Raw genomic sequence first — 10,154 nt, 5'->3', positions numbered from 1 at the left:
CACAAGATCCAATCTAACATAATTGGCAGTAATTGAAAAATAGTACAAAGCTTATTAAGCTGATACATAAATTGTGTTCTCCAAAATAAATTATCAATGATTACCGAAAACAAAAATATTCAAAGCTCCTATTATCGTTGAAAATATAAAGTACCAAGAAGGTTACAGAAACCATTTGAATTATTTTGAACTTCCATTAATAAGGATTTTAAATGATGTGATTTGTTTAAATTCACTTTGTTTTAAAGGAAAATATGCTCCGAAAATAAATTAAAATCTGAACTTCTGCAGTTGTTTATAACGTAATCGTTAAGTACTGGATTTGATTGTATAATGATTTACCTTAATTTACTGTCGGAAGCATTATCTGAAAATATTTCTTTGATAGATAATAAACAACAATGCTGGCTAAGTTGTATTATTTTTTTTAACCGAATGTGGATTGTCACACTTATATAAGAATCTGTAATTTATTAAAGTATTTTCTTGTTAGCAATAGGAAAGTATATTCTCCATAAGAAACCAAAATGACACAGAAATTAACAACTATAGGTCACCGTACGGCCTTCAACAATGAGGAAAGTCCATACCACATAGTCAGCTATAAAAGGCACCGAAATAACAATGTAAAACAATTCAAACGAGAAAACTAACGGCCTTATTTATATTAAAAAAAAATGAACGAAAAACAAATATGTAACACACGAACAAACGACAGCCACTGAATTACAGGCTCCTGACTTGTGACTGACACATACATATTGTGGCGGGGTTAAACATGTTCGAGGGATCCCAACCCTCCCCCTAACCTGGTTATTTTTCAATTCGCTTATTAGCGTTCATTATGGTAGAAATGTTTTATACAACGTGCAAATTGTGTTTGAGGGAAATGGGAAAATTATTCAGTCAGTATCTCAAAATCTCTAGAAAGATTAAACCTGCTCATCATACATAACTATTGGTAAACAGTCAAAAGTAAAATAACAAAAATACCGAACTCGATTGCAAATCCAAAACGGTAGGTCCCTTAAAAATTGGCAATACAAAAAGCTCAAACACATCAAACAGATGGAAAACAACTGTCAAATAACTGTCTTTCAGTTTAAATATTTTAACCAACTATTACTGTATTCTCACTGACGATTTGTTGGTAAAAAATTTCTCAATAAAAACAAAATGGTGTAACATTTCTGTTGACACTCAGTATATTATTTTTACTAATTCTATTGACATTTACTATATTAATTTCAATTTTGTATCAAACTTTGATATTACCACTTAGTATTAATTATAGTTTATGTGTCAAACTTCAGTGAACATTTTTCTTTTTCACATATATATGGTGCTTTTCTGTTACACCCACCATCATTCCAAGTTGAACTATCATAGTTGTAAACCGTACACAATTTCCCTCTCCTAATGGTTCTCCAGGGTTCCAATTAGTAAAACCAAGTTAAGAATTGTCAAAAAGCAAGCCATCTCTATTTTCCATTGACTTAGTATCCCAAGACGATAAGTCTTAGGTGGTCCCACTGAAATGAAATAACGAAGTATAATGAAATAAAGTCTTCAAAATAAAATCTCCCTTTTGTTAGAAAAGTATCTGCAAATACATTTTGAACTCATATTAACTGTCGACACCTTTATTTGAAAATAAAAAAATTCTATAAAGTACAGTAAAAGTAAAGTAAATTGTTTATTATAGTGACATGTGTAAATCAGCATAAATATATAAGTTTGTACAAAATATAATCACATATATAATACACCCGGCCCAATGGACCAATAAGTCACCTATATATTTATAAGTTATGAAAACTAACAAAACCATTCCTGATAAAAAAAATAATAAGATGTAACTGTCATTTTCAATTTTTATCTTAAGTTAAAATGACCCGTATTTTGTTAACGATTCGATTTGGACAATTTTCTGATTAGTTAGCAGATACAGAAAATGTTTGAAAAACATATTTACTTTTAAGGTAGCAAAAAGTAAAATCACAAAAATACTGAACTATAATTGTAAAAGGAAAGTCCCTCAACAAATGTTAAAATCAAAAGCTCAAACACACCAAACGAATGGATACACAGTAAGGAGTGTTATACGGGGTGGTGAAGATGTCACATATTTGACAAAAAGTTGAATAAAACAAGAACTTCAATCCCTTGTAATAATATTTTTTCTAAAACTGTTTATATATATAGGTATATATATATATTATACGAGTCTAAATTGAAAACTACGTTCAAACCTGAACAAAAAGGTGAAGAATTATATTTAAACAAAAGGCATTTGACTAACAGGTCGAGCAACTGATGTTCTTAAACCCTGCTGACTGCCATTGTCGATTGCCAAATAAAATTGACCACAAGATGTAACAAAATGGATCGTAATATAAATTTAATACTAAACAGAAAACAATTAACTTGTGGCCACGATGATATGCCACAAACACACGGTGGGTATGGTTGTCCTGCGAGAGAACGTTCTGTGCTGGTGATTTGGTCCGTCCTGTCAGGTGCTGGTGGGTCTTGATTCTGTGCTGGTGGGTTTGTTTACATTGTATCAGAACGTTGCTTAATTTTTCTCTGATGCGTCATAACTACCATGTAAAATATATTACAACAATATTATATTGCAAAAGTCGTACAAGTTCGTTAAACGGAATTGTCCTGACGCTGTGCTGGTGATAAGAAAAAACGGTCCTGGTTCTGTGCTCCTATGTCCTGGTTCTGTGCCTTTATATTTTAGTTAAAAGTGGCATATATTAAGATCATTGATGCTGTACTGATATTGACTAATTAACTGTTGTCTGCTTTCTTGAAATTGACATTGCTGTGAATCTGTTTACTGTTATTATGAGAGAAAAAATACCCCTATTTTTTTTTCTTTTTTCAAATTAACTGTAATCTTATTTACTGGCATGTTAATGGAACCCTTCTTGCCCCCTTTTAAGATAAGAAAATATGTTTACGATTTTCGGGATTACGATCATTTTGCAAGATCACCAAAATACGTTGTAATTTTTACAATACTTATGTTTGTCAATGGACAAATTTCCATAAGAAACCAAAGGAAGTATGTGTTAATAACCATACGTCATCGCACGACCTTCAACAATAACCCTTAAAATAAAAACGTAAAAGGTTTTGCATAAAAATGGAGAGCAAATTATAGAATCTTTTTTTTTACATAAATAAGGCCGTTAGTTTTCTCGTTTGAATTGTTTTACAGTGTCTTATCGGGGCCTTTTATAGCTGACTATGCGGTATGGGCTTTGCTCATTGTTGAAGAACGTACGGTGATGTATAGTTGTTAATGTCTGTGTCATTATGGTCTTTTGTGGATAGTTGTCTCATTTGCAATCATACCACATCTTCTTTTTTATAAAACAATACAAATCTACACACACAAAACTGGCTTAATTTCAACTGGTTATCAACCCGAATCGCTATAAGATCATATATAAGCTCACCTGTGTCGAGGGGTCGTATGAGGTTCATGTATTGTCTTGGCGTCCGCAATTACAAAAAGATCTTTTCTGAAATTACTTGACAAAATGTAACCAAATGATTTTTCAAGAGTGAATCTACGAAAAACAATATTCATCAACAAACATGACCACTGTCTGTTAAAATGTATTCGAGTTTTTAGTTACAGTCGATTCCATTGGGTATGTAGGCAAAGGTAATATCTTTGGTTAGCTTGCTTGTTAGCTTAACCGTGAAGTCATTGTTAGGTAAGGTATACTACCCTCCTTTCGAAGTAGCCTGGTCCTACAGACAGAAAGATGTGTCATTTGTCGGACAAGTCTACTCTTAAAGTAGGGTAGTTTACATAACCTAACAATGACTTTTCTGTTCAGCAAGCAAGATAACCAAAGATATTCCCTTTGTATACACACTCATTGAAATCGGCTTTAATATTGCAAAAGTTCAAGCAATTAGGGCAAAACTTGCCGAGTTAAAAAATTTAAAAAGGCTGATGTCTATCTACCTTGCACATTTCAGAAAATTCAGATCAGATAACGAAACAGGGTCCAGCAACATTTATAAGCAATTTAAGATTTTGACCCCACAGTTTCGATTCACCACAAATATTCTCGTTACAACGAATCATTTTAAATACAAAAATACCAGTTGCAGCCTTTTGTTTATCTATTAATATATGTATACGGATAAAGTTATGAAAGGCTACAGGGTCACCAGGGTGAGGAGTCCATGTCATCTGAAATAAATGCTAAGCATAGATCTAGAAAGCGACAGATAATCATGATATTAAAAAAACTCTCTTCTTTTCGACTTTTTCGAACAAATTGACACATAAAATGAATTATATAGTATTGCGGAATTTTTAACTTGTGTTCAATTCATTGGTTACATCTTTTACTAGGATAACAATCCTGTCAAGTATGAGCTGGGTAAAATATTTCAGAAAAGAAGATGGAAATGTGGAAAGTTTCCGTGCGTCAGGTGCAACAGCATACGAACAGCTAACATGCCTCATGTCAGGGTGGAAGCTAAAAAGTCCACGAAAATTTGATTTAAAACCTTTATTCGTTCCAACAAAGTTATTGAGATTTTGTTGAGGATTACGACATCAAGAATTTTTTTTTAGAATTTACAGCTCTTCTATAAATATATGCAAAGCTAACTATTGATCAAATTGCTTGCTATGATTGTTTGGACGTTTGTAAACGACAGGTAAGTAGTCTGTTTACTATATACTAGAATTTGTTTGGACAATAAACATTAACTTCAATTCCTGTCAGTTTGTATTTGTCCAATCAAATCCCAGTATGTATTGAAACTCCGCCTACCTATTGTTTGAAAACATCCAAGCAAACATAGCAAGCAAGTCAATCAAAGTTTTATTTTTTGCATGCTTTTATAAAAGAGCTGTACTATATAATGCAAAGAAGCTTTTAAGTTTTTCGCCAAAAAATACTATCAATTTCTTTTTGTCCTATGTAAACTTCCGTACCATTTCCTTCCATTCATGATCATTAAATTGAACTGTAAAATATTTCTTGGTACCTTCTTAATTTCTTTATAAGTCTAATGTAAATATAATTATGACAATAACTGTTGTGAGCACAAAATTCACTGCACACTTTTAAAGTTCTGCTTCATCAAACATTAAAATGTGAACTTAAGTTTTGAGATTTTTTTAATCGACACAATTGGGAGTTTTGTATATGAGAACATGGTTTATCTATTAGTTGAAAATGCGGCTTTGAACTAGCTTTCAGTACCTGCGAGCATTCGTTGTTCAAAAATGTGCGTCTTTGTGTTATTATTTTATGTGATAAATTGTTGTGTTGGTACACCACTGTAACAATGAAGGAGAAAATGAGGAGGGTTGGTTGGGCGGAAGTGGGGAGGGGTATGCGGAGCGCTAACAGACATGTCTATGCGGCATGGGCTTTGATCATTGTTGAAGCATCAATGTAAGAGGCATTTAATATCTTAATAAAACTATTCTTATTTTAGATACTATATATTGTTATCTTATATTGGACGAAAGATGTTGCCCTTTTATGTAATTATGTAATACAAGTTACGATCATTTGAAAACACATATTAAACATCTAAATGGATGCACAAGAGCTAGAATAGGAGTCAAAGATCCTATTGACAACAAGTATCTGCCCAATTTTATTGATTTTGTAACATTTGTTTTAAATATGACCAACTTTTTATCCAAAATCACCAGCACCGTATCAGGACCCACTAGCACAATGACAGGACCCACCAGCACAGTATCAGGACATGAATAAATTGAGAAAATGATAAATTTTAATAAATTGCAATGTTTTTTTCACAAAATGGTTTTGTCGTGTGGATTGCGGTATAGAAAGCGGACTCTATGAGCATTTTTGTTTTATTTTTTCAGTTCTAGATTTTCTGAAAATGAGCAATTTTGTGTTACGCTTACTGAAACAGTTTAGAGTGTCAACTTTTTAATGGTTTATATATAAACCCATAAGAAACAAAATTGAAAAATCTCAACTGTTTTCTTCCATTTTTTATGAGTGAAAACGTCAAAAATCATCATTTTCGTCTTTGTTTACATTTTTTCATTGATCACCAGCACCCGTCAGGACCGAATCACCAGCACAGAACGTTCTCTCGCAGGACAACCATACCCACCGTGAAACATAAGGTGTAAATATTTTTTTGTACACCAGATCCGGATTTCGACAATAAATGTCTCTTCAGTATGTTAGGGATCGAAACGGTATTTGGAAGGCCATATAAAATGAACCCTCATTTTTAAGAGTCAATATAGGATGAACGGATCATATAAACCGGAGGGAAAATATGATACAAGCCCAAACGGAAAAATAAAAACGAGTCTAAATTGAAAACTACGTTCAAACCTATGATTGCGTTGCAATTTTTATGCGTGTGCATGTAAAACGAATTTCGTTGTAGAAGGGTCTAAATACAGCACAAACAACATTTTCCAAAAGACCTAAAAAGTGAGGAAGTATATTTAAACAAAACGCATTTGACTAACAGGTCGAACAACTGATGTTTTAAACCCTGCTGACTGCCATTGGTCTGTTTCTGTGTGTGTTACATTTTAGTGTTGTGTCGTTGTTCTTCTCTTATATTTAATGCGTTTCCCTCGGTTTTAGTTTGTTACCCCGATTTTGTTTTTTGTCCATGGATTTATGAGTTTTGAACAGCGGTATACTACTGTTGCCTTTATTTGTTCTTCCCTCGCCGGGATCGAACCCATGCTACTGAGATATCGTGACACCAAATTGCCTGCACTGCAGCCGTCCTGCTAGACCACACGACCACCTGGGCTTCACAAAAATAAAGCTTTCGGTGGCCGTGTGTTACCTTTCCTCGTCAGTTTTAATCTAGCATCGTACTACAGTACATGATATATAAGGCATGGATATGTTATTGTTACAGATCAACTCAATTATCTATAGTAAAGGATCCTACAAATTAATGCAAGATACAGTCACAGAAAATATTTATATTTATAGGTACGTCTGAGTCAGTGACAACTCTACAACAGATTTATCTATCGGATCACCAGCAATGATGGTGATACATGGCTGTGTACATTATGTATATAAAATATATGTTTTCAGACATTTAAAAAATTGTAAAGGGTCTAAATAAAGATTTTTTAATAATCGTTTTAGTATGTGAAGTATTTAGATACATTATTTGACACAGGTAGGATGGTTCCGGAAAGGTTATAAAATATGTGTCAATAAAAATTGAACGGTGTATTAACAGTATTGACACGAACGAGTGTTTTGTAATTCTGTGTAATCAAATAAATTTTTGATGAATTTCAGAATATTATTCAATATACAACAATTTCATCTGTCTTGTTTTGATAATATTATTAGCGAATTTTCGGACAATGAAAATAAGAAACTAGAGATTAGAAAATAATAAGATTTTGAGTGTTTTATTTAGTCTGGAACAAGTCATGACTATGACAGTTGTTATCAATTCGTTTGATGTGTTTGATATTTTGATTTAGCTATTTGATTAGAGCTTTCCGTGTTGAATTTTCCTCGGAGTAAAGTTTTTTTTGTGATTTTTCTTTAAACAAGTTTCGACTCTATGGAACTATATTTTTGTAACAAAAGAAATCTTCGTATAACCGATTACGGAGAGTCCATTCATTCAATTTATCACTTATCATAGTTCTCTATGAATATTTCAGGATAAATGGCGGATACACTCTTTATTCTAAAATATTAATTAATCAGGCCATATTCTTCTGATTCTGTTTTTTACGAACGAAAAATATAATTGCGTATAGCTTTATAAAATTTACGCATATTTTGAAGAATTTCGATGAAAACGATAAAAAAAATATCATCAAAACAACTAAATTAGTTCATAAACATATTGACGTGGGTAATTAAAAAGTAATCCGAGATTTAACAGAACGGTTATCATTTGATACACTCTTCTGTTTGTAACAGATTGTTATTTTATTCGAATTTAAAATAGTAAGTTTATTATTTTTTTTATATTAACTTGACCTAAATTAATGATTAATGATTATTCAACGGAATTGTTAAAATAATTATATCAACATAGTCTGCTTTTGATTAAATTATATTAAAGGTTTGTAAAGCGTACATGTACAACACGCAATCTGTATATTTGATGTATAATGTATATTTTAAGGTTTTTCGTGGATGATTACACACATATGAGTGTCCGGATTCATTTGGCAATCCTGCCACCCGAGGTGTGTTATACAACAAGAAACATATTAAAACGCGATAGTTTTGTCATTTTTACTTTTTTATACAACTCAATACAATATGTTTATTGTCAATCAAGACCGCCCCAATTTATGGCAGTATATTTTCTAACAATTAATTACAATGATTATTATCAAATCTTAATGATATATAATGACTAGATATAGAATAGAGAAAAATGAACACAAAAGAAAAAATAAAACCCCAAATATTTAACTATATAACTATATTTAACATAAAAAAGTTGAGCTAGTTAATCAGCTGTCTATGGCAATCATGTATAACTCGTATTCCGTCAAAACTTTTTATTTATAGCAAGGATGTGTACATTACAGTGTAATATGTTATAGAAAATGCTGTGTTATGGCTGCTCTAATCGTAAAACATACCGAGGGGGGGAGGGGGTTAGGATTTATTAAATGAAAGATAGACTGTAGAGAGGTCTTTCTTTATATAATTCCTATATCACGGTGGATGTTATACGACAAGATATACCTACGTGGAGCTATTATTTTTCAGAACATAGGTCATTCTTTTAAAGAATATACCAGGACGAGACCATGTTTGAATGAAATATGTTTGAAGGAATAAAATAATAACACGTTTCAGGTCATTATTTTCCTTGAAAAAATGCATGCTATGATTTAATTATTAATTATCTTCGTTTAGGGATTTGTTTTTGATAGGTGATAGGTGAAGAAAAATCGTCATTACCCGCATTTTCATTTGAGAAAACAAATAATGTGAAGTTTTGGTAGCCAGTACTGCGGTACTGGCATGAAAATACGTTTTTTTGTGTTATTAAATTCGCTGTTACAAAATGTTAAAAACTATTATAAATTAAGGAATGTATCTCCCTCATGCAAAGCTCTGATTCCTTTCACAGATTTGGCTATACGTTTTGGAACTTTTGGATTATAGCTCTACATCTTTTATATAAGCTTTGGATTTTACATATTTTGGCCACGAGCATCACTGAAGAGACATGTTTAGTCGAAATGCGCATCTGGTGCAGAAAAATTGGTACTGTTAAAAAAAATGTTATTATTATAGCTCAACACACATCATTATAATATATTTATACAAGATGAATATAAATGTAAAATTTTCATAACACTTACAACAAGCCAGATTTAACATATTTGGTGTAAGATTTTGAAAATCTTATTGATTCATACTGAATAGGAAATCATACTGTGACATACATTACATTGTATTGATATTCGTTTTCGTGTTGCATTTACGTTTATCCCGATTCCGTGCCCCCTTTGAGTCTGTTCTTAACTTATTACATTTGTGTATACCTTTTACTCTATCAAATGATCAACTTAAATATCCTCCACGTACCCTCATAATGGGTTACAGGGGCCCGGGGGGGGGGGGGTGGGTGTTGGCTTTAGAATTATTATATCATTATATCATGATTATCTGTTAATGGTGTATTTCTATTGAAAAAAAATTCGTTCTGAATATGTCATTCAAATCAATTAAAATTAAATTGTTGAAAAATTAAAATTTGTTCGCGATAGAAATATCATTACAAATAAAAAAAAAACAATAGCACCCCCTTTCCATAAATTAAGTTGGTGCATTAACACGGAAAAGCAGATAATTTTCATCCATTTTTCACGAATCTTTCTTATGTCTTACAATAAATCTTTGTCTTGAAATCTGGATCAAATATTAACAGAGTGTTGCTGAGAATAGAAATATGTTGTCATTTTATATAGTAAATGGTGTTTAGGTTCGGCAAAAACGGAGGAAAAGATTGTTTTTGATTTAAACTAAATATTAAAGATGGACAGTAAACCTTAATCAGCTATAGCAGGCGAATTAAACGTTTATATACTCTGTACGCAGGTCTTTTCCAATGACTTGAAGCACATTTATTTGAAA

Source organism: Mytilus edulis, chromosome 9, assembly GCF_963676685.1.
Source record: "Mytilus edulis chromosome 9, xbMytEdul2.2, whole genome shotgun sequence".
In the NCBI taxonomy this organism is placed as follows: Eukaryota; Metazoa; Mollusca; class Bivalvia; order Mytilida; family Mytilidae; genus Mytilus; species Mytilus edulis.
The sequence above is the reverse complement of the archived record's forward strand: the minus strand, read 5'-3'. Positions refer to the sequence as shown.